The sequence below is a fragment of the Tursiops truncatus genome, chromosome 18 (assembly GCF_011762595.2).
Source record: "Tursiops truncatus isolate mTurTru1 chromosome 18, mTurTru1.mat.Y, whole genome shotgun sequence".
In the NCBI taxonomy this organism is placed as follows: domain Eukaryota; kingdom Metazoa; phylum Chordata; class Mammalia; order Artiodactyla; family Delphinidae; genus Tursiops; species Tursiops truncatus.
The window spans coordinates 74953194-74965289 of record NC_047051.1 but is presented as its reverse complement, the minus strand read 5'-3'; the positions used below and the strand labels follow the sequence as shown (position 1 = coordinate 74965289).

Genomic DNA, 12096 nt, shown 5'->3' with positions numbered 1-12096 from the left:
AATTCATTTGCCTATGAAAACAGCCCGTATTGCAGCATCATCAGCACGAGCGGCGGGAATGGTGCAATGCAATCTGTGGGCTTTGGCAAATAGAGTTTCTGAAGGAAAAAAATACAACTTTAACCCACTTGCTCTTTTGCAATCATGTAGCAATATCTGTAGGAGGCCAGCAGCTTTTCCCCTTGGTAATAATGTAGGTTGAGTAACAAATGATTTCACTCTGTCTGGTTAATTATTACGGGTGGTTTATCCATTGATTGAAAAGCTCTGTACAAGTATCAGGAAATGAAAATAGGAACAGAAAACTCCCTCCCATATTCCAAGAATTGCTATCGACTGGAAGAATCAAATGTTCCCCGTTTAGCAATGTCATTCCTAAGCAGTGCTCTCATTTAGGGTGAAACAGTTCATGGACAGAAGCTCAGGAGAAGACAATGCCACTTTCAGAAGGGCACACATCACCGATGTCAGCAAGACTCACTCGATACAGGGAGACAAGGGTGCCTGCAGACCACTGCACAGGGATGCTGCAAACAACAGTCTTTACAAGAATTCACAATTTGTTCCTACTTTTAGAGGCGCATGCAGCATTTTGAATGGTGGTGTTCCCATCACCACAATCGTGAAAGAGAAGAGTCAGTGAAGCCACTAAAGGTTCACAGTGACCCCGAAAGAGGCAGACGTTGCAGAACTTCAAGAGTTAAAGACCAGGCCAGGTGTAAAGGTACATCAGACGGCCTCCTGAGAGGTGTGGAGGGAAGGCGCTCTTTCCCAGCAGGTCACTTTGTTTACTACTTACATATAATTGTTGACAGCTCATCACGAATCGATCTGACTTAAATACTTCCCGGAACAAGGTAAAATACATGAGTTGAAAAGAAAATGCATGAATGTAGGTATGTTCTCCATCTCTCTCTCCCTCTTTCTTTCTCTCTCCCTCTCTCTCTTTCTCTCTCTCACACACACACACACACACACACACACACACACACACACACACACACTTATTCCCAATCCATAAATTTTGGAAAGTCACAACTCTCTTAACCACTATGCTCCCAGTTATTAATCAGCCAATTTAAATAACTAAGAATAACTAAGTCATCCAATAAAACTAATAACTACTTCCGAAAGAAAATTTGTCAATTTGGAGGCTATATTATGGGTTTTTTCACTGCATGATTGCTTTCGTTGCCCATCTCATCTTGTGAATGTCAGAATTAACTCTTTGTCATTTACAAACAATGTGTGACTGTGCAGATGTAATTTCCTTCCTCTTTGCCACAGATTTTATTTTAATGACGAATGCCTTATAAACTCACTGCAGAAAATTGAGACAACACATAAGAATAAAATTACTTGAAAGCCTATTTTGAAGACTTTGTTCCATATTCTGGATTTTCTTAAATATGCAAATGTATTCAATAGATTGGTTGAGATAACAGTGAACTTTGATTGCACACGTGTCAGGCATAGTTGTATATACTCTACCAGCATCAACTAATTCATTCATCCATTTCTGCATGACTTTGCATTTTTTATTATGACTTTTTAACATTCTTCTGTATATGCTTTTCTCTATCATTAAAAATTCTTAGTAAACATGATCTTTAATGCCTGTGCCTTTTATGGGATAGATATATACCAGAGCAGATTTATGTCACTCAAACAATTAATGTTTCCAATTTTTCATTAATGTAAATACTGTCACCTACTATAATTGTATTACAAATATTATTCTGATGAAATATTATAGCAGTTACTTTTCATAAATCCTCAAGTGTGTTTCTGATTGCAAAATTAAGACAGATTCCCAGAAACAAAATGCTGACTCAAAGACTTGGAATATTTTCTATACACAGTATTTTTAAAGGGGAATTTTTATAGTAAAAAGAATTTTAGTTTGATCAGATTTGCTTGTTAAAATGGCAAGGACCAAAAATGAGTTAAATATTCAGATTTCTCCCCAAACAAGGGAACTGAGCCCCTAGTCAATTGGATATTTGTTTCTAATCCTATTCTAGTTTTATTCAAATTCCCTGTGGAAGTGGGAGAGATCACACACAGCGCTCACTGTTTTGATTATTGTTGACGAGGAACCAGCCTTCCTTTGTAAACATCTGGGTGCTGCCAAGGGCAGCAGGTTTGTCACAAGGATATCCCTCATGTGAGCCTGGACAGGACATCTGGGAGCCAAGGCTGGGGTGCCTGGTGCCCAGTGAAGCCCTTCCTTCACCCCCTATTCAAGAGGACATTTCCAGCTCCATTTCCCCTCAGAGCAAACTAAGCCAGCAGCTTTGGTCAGGACCCAGAGAGCATCTCTGAGTCATCCGTGCCTTTGAAATCTCATTAGTGCCTTCCACATAGAGAGAGCGGATTTGGGGTCCACGTGGAAAGCCTCTGTTTTACTAAATTGCTGATGTCATCTTCCTTCTCTGCTGCTCTTCCTTGAAAGTAAGGACGGTGGTGCTTAAAACAGAACTGAGTAAACTTAGTATAGATGCAGTATAACCGAATAAGGCTCCATTTGGGGAACCAAAACACAGGAAATGAGAGAGATCTTCGCGAGGAAGAACCAGTTTGCTCATTTTAGCCCACTTCACACGTATGAAAACTCATAAGATAGTAGAGTAAAATTGAGAATACATCACTGAAACATGAATCAAGCATCTGTAATGACAATGAAGAAGAAAATGGTTATGTGATTTAGAAAGCACGACGGGGTGTCAGGATAGACACTGGAAATTTTACTCTGATCTGATAATTAAGTGATAGGAGACACGTTGGCAAGATGTTGGATTTGGTCAACTACTTTGCATATTTGGTGATCTATCCAAACCCAACTCATCCTGTGAGAAGAAAAATACAGATGGAATTTTAACAGCTTTATTGAAGTATGATTAACAATCATAAAATGCAATATTCAAAGTGCACAACTCGCTAAGATTTCGCCTGTGTGCACGCCCATAACTGCCACCACGGTTAAGGGGATGCACGCGTCCATCATCCCCAAAGCTTCCTCATGATCGTTTGTCATTCTCCTCCTCCCACCGCGCCCCCCACCCCGCCTCCTCCCCAGGCAACTGCTGTTCAACTTTCTGTCAGTGTTGATTAGATTGCTGGAATGTTATAGAAAGGACCAAATGTACCCACTCACCCTCTGCTTTAAGAGTAAACAATGCCATAACAATGTCTTTAAACAATAAGGAACAGCGATGGTATAGAAAATCTTGGTTGTGAGGGGGAAAAGCTCACAGTTATGTGAATTACACATTTTCCATCTCCTACCCTTTCCTACAGTCTATCTTGCTGGACCAGAGAGAAATGTGTGTGACAGTGCAAATGAGATGTTCACCCATGACCACACCAGCAGGCGTTGCAGGTACAAATTCCACTGGTCAAAGTAAATGATGTCAGCTGCGACAGCAGCTTAATAAATGAAACGATGTTTACAGCCAGACTAAGACTTGGCATTTATTAAGTACTATGTATCTGCTACTATGCTGTATATTTGACGTGCAATAGCTTATTTTTTTCACTTGATTTCCCCCCAAATTCTATATACAACTTTCATTTTCACATCAGGGTTCTTTCCTTTAATATTATTCTGTATGCCTTTTCAGTGTTATTCACTAACTCAATAAGCATCTAAGAAACTATGTCATAACTTCTTTATATCATATCATACCATAAAGACAATACTTACAGCTAGGAAAAAAATCTGATAAAATTTTCATTTGTATAAACTCCCCTGTAACATACCTGTGGCTTCAGTTAAGGTAAAGACAAAGAAGCAATTTGGGGGGAATTTGTCCCAGAGAATCTGATTTGAGGAGAAGAGAACGGGCCACATAAGCACAGTCAGCATGCAGGCGATAGCTCGGATGAAGGGCAAGAAGGAATCTCTTACGAGGCAGGAGAAAGAAATCAGAATATACGCAGGAGTGCAGGGGCAGACCGCTCTGGGCCTGGACCAGTGGGCTAGGCTAGATTTGGAGTCTGTGGTTGGTAGCCTGCATCAGTAAGATAATCCAATCCTCCTATATTACATCATCAGCTATCTCCAGGAGCTGAAACACTTTGAATTTGAATGATCTGCTACAAGTGGGAGGTTTAAGACTTCCTATAAGCCCACAAGAGAGTTGTTTGAAAAGTTTATTTTGTGAGGAGAGGGACAAGAGTTCACTTTCATTCTTCCTTGGAGAATGTGCATGGTCTGGTCCTCAGAGGTGTCACAGATATATAACCCCAGGGCCTCACTGAAGAAAGTGGATGGGGAAAATGGACCAGTAAGCACGTGTCCACAAGCCCCAGGTCAGGCATCCGTCTTGCTAAGAAGCCAAACAGAACCTCTCAGGTCTCCTCTAGGCCAGTATCTGCTCCAAGGAAGCAGTATTCTAAGCCACACCCAGTGCTCAGATTCCCTCTACCTTTTCCTGCTAAGGATACAAGCTGTTTATCTTAACTCCTGTATCATTAATTCACCAATTCTGAGAACAGACATTTTCATGTGTAGAGACGTGGGCATGTCCTGAGGTTCTGGTTGTAACTGTGCTTGTTTGTTTTCGTTTTCTCTCCAGCTGGCATCTCTCTGCCTGGAGTTTCTGTCCATCTTCTGTTTTCTACTAGCTTCCTATCTGATGGTTAGGCTAACCATTCTTCTCACTTAACATAACTTCTCACTTGACACGGATTGGTTTCCCTTTCCTGTACACATCATTTCCCCTCTATCTCCTCCAGTTTCCAAGGCACCCTTCAGATTGTGATGTTCCCCTACACACACTCCCCTCCCACCCCCGCCCCCAGCATGGTCTGAGCAGCTCAGGGGGTCCCCCTCACTCTCAGTCATTGTTCAGTTGGAGGCGTGAGCGGCTCAGAGCCTGCAGTGTGGTGCTGTTAGCCTAGACGGCCCCTTGTTGCCAAGCCTGACCCCCTATCTGATAGGTGCCCAACCCGGCTCCCAGGCCTTCCTATTCTGGACTTGGACTTCACACTCATTCATGTCACACTGTGGCTTGTCCAGCTTGTGGCATAGGACCCCCTGCTGCAGGGCACTTGGGACGTTTTTGGATTCAGACCCTGAAATTCATTGTATTTGCCAACCCTCACGCTGTTGGGACTTGCAGATTTGATGACATGTCTTCCATCTTTGTATCAAGTCACTGATAAAAGCACTAAAGAGAGCACAGGCTGAAGCCTGCACAAGACCCTGCACAAGATCAACACTAATGGTTATGGAACTTGATACTGGTTCTCCTCTCTTAGCCAACGCTCCAGCGCCCTGGGGTGGGAGCTGCAGTTCCCATTTTTGTACCCCTAGTACTAAGCAGAGGGCCGAGAACCAACAGGCATTTTACAAACAGATGTGGATTGGATAAGATGCTTGCCAAAACGTTTTATTTTTAAATTTCATCTAATCTGTAAGGGTATTACAAAATACCATGTTATAGTTGATTGAAATCCACGTAATTGCTTCTTAAAACATTTCTGTGAAATCTGGGTTTAGTAATCCTCTCAAGAAAGGACTCATGACTTATTCTTCTTGACTCTTACTGGATCCTAGTTACCATTGTTTTCTCTTTAGCTGTTCTCAGACCATTATTATAATAAGCTTCTAGATTCTTTCTAGGGATGTACTTTAAATTCACTAACCTGTAGTTTGCCTTAAGTGAATTTTCTTTTCCATTGGGGTTTTGAAATGCCATTTATTCACTTTTGTTTTTGGCAATCTTCCCTTCTGCTCTCTGTTTTTCAAAGATCCCTCAGATGTCTCAGCAATCACATTTACAAAAGTTCTCTGGCCCCTGAGTTTCATTTAGGGAGCTCACAGGCTGTCTACCTGCTTTACCCACATCAGGTTTCCAGTCTTCTGATGCTGCCCTGAGCTGCTGACCTCCCGTTTATATCAGCACATCATTGTTTCCAAGATTATCTTCAGGATAAAAAAAATTTTTTTAATGAGGGAGCCAGAAAGAAAGAAAGAAAGGAAGGAAAAAAGGAAGGAGGGAGGGAAAGAGGAAGGGAGGGAGGAAAGAAAGGAGGGAGGGAGGGAGGGGGAAGGGGCACCATGTTGGACACTTTAGAGCACAATCTCATTAAGTCCTCACACTACCCTGTGAGGCAGGGCCTGTTTTTCTCTTATTTACCAGTGGTCACTCTGAGGCACAGAGAGTGTGGGTCTGGCTTTCCAGACTCTCAAACACATACTTTAAATCTCTTCCAGCTCTTCTCTGACTTGTTATCCTTTTCCTGTATCTTCTCCTTTCTAATGGGCCCCTTAACCAGCTCTCCACTCTCGGTAGCTTCCACTTAACTGTCCTGTTTTTTTTTCCTTTTCTCACAGAAACACTAAAAGATTTCCACTCCTCACAACTCTACCCTGCAGTCCATGGCGATGACCTAGAACATTTAGCAGCATTCCAACCTCATTCAACACACACGCAGGCCCTTTGCCTCTGCATTGTCTTGTCCCTGAAAAGTAGAAATGTGGGTTGGGGTTACTTTGACTCAGATGGGGGTTGGGGGGGAAGCCTGCCAGAGAGAGGAGAAGAGTCGGGTATCATAAGCATTTGGGAAGAAGAGGGGATATCCTGTAGCTGGTCCCGGCTCCCTTCCACAGGGCAAGGGGTAGGTTTTTGTTTACAGAGGGAAACATTTAATCAAGACCGCATTCTTCTTCAAAACCCACATGTATTTCTTATCACATCCACCCAAGCAATCTGGGGTCCCACACAAACGTGCAGTGGCTTCTGGAGAGGGAGTTTTGGTGAATATTTTAGAAACAATAACAACAACAAGAACAAAAACACAACTGGCTGGCACAGTCTGAATCTCAACGATCTCAAGATTCTTCTTCATTTTGAGACCTTCCGAAACAATACGAACATTCTACTTGGTAAGTCAATAAGAAAACCCACTGACACAATAATGCTCTGTCTTTCTCAAGTTGGGGTGCCGACATAATGGAGAAAGTCCCTGCTCTGAATGTCTCCAACCATATGAAGTTTAAAAAGCATGCAGCTGGGGGTCGATGTTGGGTGAACACCCAGGATTACGGGACAGACGTGAACCTCCGCCTGGCTGGACGCTTACAGGTTTCCCTTCATCCCCTGAAGAACTGCTAAAACCAGCAATTAGGAACCGTAAACACCAGTACTTTGCCTTGAGGGAAATTGGGACTTCAAGATAAACTATCTAAGAGATTTGAAATCTGTCGTTAAACACAGCCTTGGTCTTAAATGTTCATAATCCTTTCCCTGCCCTTGACTTTCTGCAATAACTTCTTTCTGAATTTCTCTGTCTCTGTTTACCAGTTTACTTTCTTAGGGAATAACCTCCATAAGCTACCAAATGATGAACTGTTTTTCATTCATGTGTTGCTTTTCCAGCCCCCTTAATTGGAATGAATGGACATATGACTTGACTTTTAACCTACTTTTCCTTGTGCTTAAAATAAAAGAGTATAGCATCATTTATGTGTGTCTGCATATATGCATTAATTTATTATCAATCCCAAGGACCTCACCAGTGTGAACTGGAGATTAAGCAAAATGGGAAAAATTATTCTCACCCTTTGCTGTATCTAAAATCAATGGCACAACAAGAATAAAATGGAGTAATGATATGTCAGATAGTATCTTTACTGAAAGGCTACTTATAGTTGTATTTTGGACAAAGAGAGTTAACTTAGTATCTCTTGCTGAAAACTTTTCATAATACAGTTGATTCTTGTTATTCATGGTGGTTAAGCTCTGTAGTCACTGTGAACACAAAATTAGTGACTACTGAGCCATTGCTCCTATAGGAAATATAGGGTTACGTTCCTGCAGGCTTCTGCTTATGACATTCTCGCCAACCAATCAATTCATACCTTTGTTTTATGTATGTTTCTGTTTAAAGACACCTTATTTAATAGATACTGTTGATTTAATAATAATAATATTGAAGTCGTGGTCAACAGCCCTGTAACTCAGGCCTGAACAAAGCTGATCTAACACAGATTTTCTACACAAGGCTCATCACAGCCTTCTCACCCCTAGATACACTGGACAGCACTACAGCACCATTGGGAGCCATTTTAAACAGCAAAATCACCAAAAAAGGCACAAAAAGAATCCCTGTTTACAGTCTGAGAGCTGGGACAAGAAGGCAGGGCATCCCTTGTTAGCTCTTAGCTGGGAACATGCACAACAGGCAGCTCAGATTTTTTGCCACTAAGTCTATGTCAGTGAATGAGTAAGTACCACAGTATTGATTTGGGGGTTACCAAGAAATGTAATGAGTTGACATATTTGCAAATACAGGATCTGTGACTAATGAGGATCAGCTGTACTTCTGAAAGAACCACTTAAGGCATCTCTATTCTGTACTATTATATATTCTGTACTAAATATATTGGCAAATACATTTTTTGCCAATACTGATTCTGTCGCTTCTGAATATTCCAGCCTTCCTTACTTAACTTTATCTTCTTTTTTTTTTTTTTTTTTGCGGTACCCGGGCCTCTCACTGCTGTGGTCTCTCCAGTTTGGGAGCACAGGCTCCAGACGCGCAGGCTCAGCGGCCATGGCTCACGGGCCCAGCCACTACCACGGCATGTGGGATCTTCCCGGACCGGGGCACGAACCCTCATCCCCTGCATCGGCAGGCGGACTGTCAACCACTGCGCCACCAGGGAAGCCCAACTTTATCTTCTTAAAACAATCTTTTGGAATTAAAAAAAACAATTCCTCTGGTTCTTATTCTCCACACCAACCCTCTAATTCAGAAGGATTGCATTCTGGTTGTTTGTGGTTAACATGTAAACTCAGTGATGGGAAAGGAAGGTCAGAGGATGCTGTTGGTGTGTCCCACACACATCCCCCAGCCCATCCCAAATACAGCTTGCAGACATGCCCAAGGACATTCTCTGTCCAGAGGAATATGCTAGACCCACAGAGGGCAGACCAGAAGTGAGGCAGATAACACCTGCAGAGTGATAAGTCATCCCAGCTCCCCACCCCTCAGTGGGATGATGCTGGGGCATTATCCCAGCAGAACATTGCCCTGTCGGCCACAGCACTCACCTGCACCGTCCCTGTCTCAACCCCGCACGTTGTGGATTGCCTCTCACATTAATTACTTTTATTCAAGTCCTCAGTGTGGGTTCTGCCTTTAGGGTAACTCACACTAAGGTAGACATATTTTCCCTGGGAATCCTGATGGAATTTGCTTTTCTGTAGAATTGCTTGAGCTGAGAGAGGCCCTAGGGCCCAGTGGAAAGGATGCTCATGGGACTCTGGCCTCGGTTCCACCGCTGCCTAATTCCTTGGTGCCCTTGTAAGTTTCCTAGGGCTGTTGTAACTGATCACTGCACACTGGTTCACTTAAGGCAGCAGAAATGTATTCTTTCACCATGTAGAGACCAGCAGTCTGAAATCTAGGTGTTGGCAGAGCCATGAAGGTTATGAAGGTTCTGAAGGCCTCAGGGGAGAGTCTGTTCCAGGCCTGTCCCTTGGGCTCCTGTGTGGCTGGCAGTCTTGGGTATCCCCTGGCCTGTAGGGGGATATCCAATCTCTGTCTGTGTCACTACATGTCAGTGTCTGTGTCGTTTTTCCTCTTCTTCTTATTTATTTTTATTTTGGGCTGCATTGGGTCTTTGTCGCTGCATGCAGGCTTTCTCTAGTTGGGGCAAGCCAGGGCTACTCTTCTTTGTGGTGCGTGGGCTTCTCATTGCAGTGTCTTCTCTTGTTGTGGAGCATGGGCTGTACGTGTGTGGGCTTCAGTAGTTGTGGCTCGTGGGCTCTAGAGCGCAGGCTCAGTAGTTGTGGCACACGGGCTTAGTTGCTCCGCGGCATGTGGGATCTTCCCAGACCAGGGCTCAAACCTGTGTCCCCTGCATTGGCAGGTGGATTCTCAACCACTGCACCATCAGGGAAGCCCTCCCTCTTCTTATAAGAACACCAATCATTGGATTAGGGCCCGCCCTATGACCTCATCTTATCTGTATTCCATCAGCCAAGACTCTATTTCCAAATAAGATCACATGCACAGGGGGTTGGGACGTGAACACGCCATTTTGGGGACACAATTCAACTCAGAACAGCACCTGACTCCCTTGTCTATAAAATGCAGGTATTTGATGGGGAAGATGATCTCCAACTTTTAGCTCTGTAGTTCCACAATTTAAACTTCAAAGATGAGTGTTACTTTCATTGCTATTGTTCTTTTTCTCTTTATTCTCTTGCTTTGCCATTATCACCAGAGTAGAAATCATATTACAGTTCCTCTAAAAAGAAATACACATATTACCTCACATTAAAATATAGAAAAAATAAAGCATACGTCAAATTGATGTCTCTTAAAATAATTACATTCTCATCTCTAAGCATTTAACTTTCTAATTCAACCTAAGATTCTCACTGAACTTTAATAAAATATTTTGAAAGCACTGGGTGAAAGTAACAATTAGTCATGACACGGATTTCCTCCAAGACCATTATGTTTCTTCAGATCCATTGCTCAGGTACAATGAGATAAAAAATTAACGTCACAGTTTTATCTGCCCAGGACTCAACGTGGGTTTGCAAAGTTCAGGGTGCCTTCCACACAGTTTAATTTCCCCTGCCAGGGCATAGGGATGAATAGGGCTGATGCTATTTTATTCTTCTCTAAGCTGTAATGTTTTTGACGCGACCGTGGACTGGAAATGGAAACAACAGGTATAAATCATATCATTTACCCTGGGGAGCAAAGATTGAGCAAATCTGCTCTCCTGGAAGGTTTTGCTTTTTTGTTTTTCTTCCTGATTGCTTATTTTGTAAGATTTTCACTTTTTAAAAATGTTCCAGGGCTTCCCTGGTGGCGCAGTGGTTGAGAGTCCGCCTGCCGATGCAGGGGACACGGGTTCGTGCTCTAGTCTGGGAAGATCGCACGTGCCGCGGAGCGGCTGGGCCCGTGAGCCATGGCTGCTGAGCCTGTGCGTCCGGAGCCTGTGCTCCGCAACGGGAGAGGCCACAACGGTGAGAGGCCCGCGTACCACAAAAAAAAATAAAATAAAATAAAAATAAAATGTTCTGTTTATGCTACAGCAGCCAATGGAAGTAAAAGGAACCTACCTTTGGAGGGAGGTAGCAAGTTGTTTAGAGAGCTGTGCAGCAGAGCCCCAGGCATATCCGGTGAAAGGCAGGAAGATGCCTGGCCCTAGGTACTGATGGGAGCCGCGCGGGCCACCGAGCCTGGACCCCGCCATGTCTGCCGGGCTTTGGTGACAGGAAATCACATGTGGTGTCGTTTTCAGCTGCTGAGAGAGACAGATGCACCCAGATCGATATCACTGTCCATTTTCAAAGAGGTATTGTGATCTCACCGAGCATTTTTAACCAAGCAGAACAACAAAACTTTTATTCCATCAGACCTGGCAGGAGCCTCCGGGTCTTTTCCCTTTTCCAAATCAAAGGCGTGAATCAAGGCTTAACAGGTGATTGGGGTTCTTATATTTGGAAACCCCCTTCAGCTAAAGGATAGTACGATCATTTTGATCTAATTATTTTGTTTGTTGGAGTCGGTATAGAGAAGGAGCGAAGAGCAGCAGTAACCCTTCTGGCCTTTCCTGAATTGAAAGAAGCGTGAAGTGGTTGATCTGTCTTATGTGCTGATGAGTCAGCTTGTCACCATCCCACCTGTGGCATCTGTGTATCATTTCAAAATGTTCATGAGCTGTTTTCTTAAGATGGTCAATTAAATATGAGTACTCTTGATGTGTGATGAATGGGACTCTTGCTTTCAGAAGTTACCCAGGCAAAGTCAGGTAGAGAATTGAGGTGATATGCTCTGAAAGAAAAAGGGGAAATTGGTTTTACTTTTCTTTTTGCATTCACAGGATAATCAGCTAATTCTCCACTTTTCACCCATGGGCGCACAGGAGGATGGGCACTGCCAAAGGGAAGCCTTCCAAGCTTCCATTCGTATTTTTGCCCAGGGGCATCCACCATCAGACCATATTAGTGTTTCATGAGCAGATGCAATAGGAACGGAACATTACAAGAGTCTTCCAAGGTCCCTCCAATGTCATCTTCTACAGGTATTTCCACAGGTGGTAGGATGAGGTCTTAGTGC

General features: G+C 43.2%; 1 long non-coding RNA gene across 2 annotated transcripts; it reads left to right on the top strand.

Moving 5' to 3' along the window:
• The first annotated feature begins 269 nt into the window (after positions 1–269).
• LOC141277007 (uncharacterized) lies at positions 270–7464 on the top strand. 2 transcript variants are annotated; one of them, XR_012327527.1, is made up of 3 exons: positions 270–857; positions 3301–3382; positions 6947–7464. It is a non-coding gene; the product is annotated as an uncharacterized lncRNA (long non-coding RNA). The 2 variants fall into 2 exon arrangements; XR_012327528.1 differs by having other exon boundaries at positions 6344–7464.
• Positions 7465–12096: the final 4632 nt, after the last annotated feature.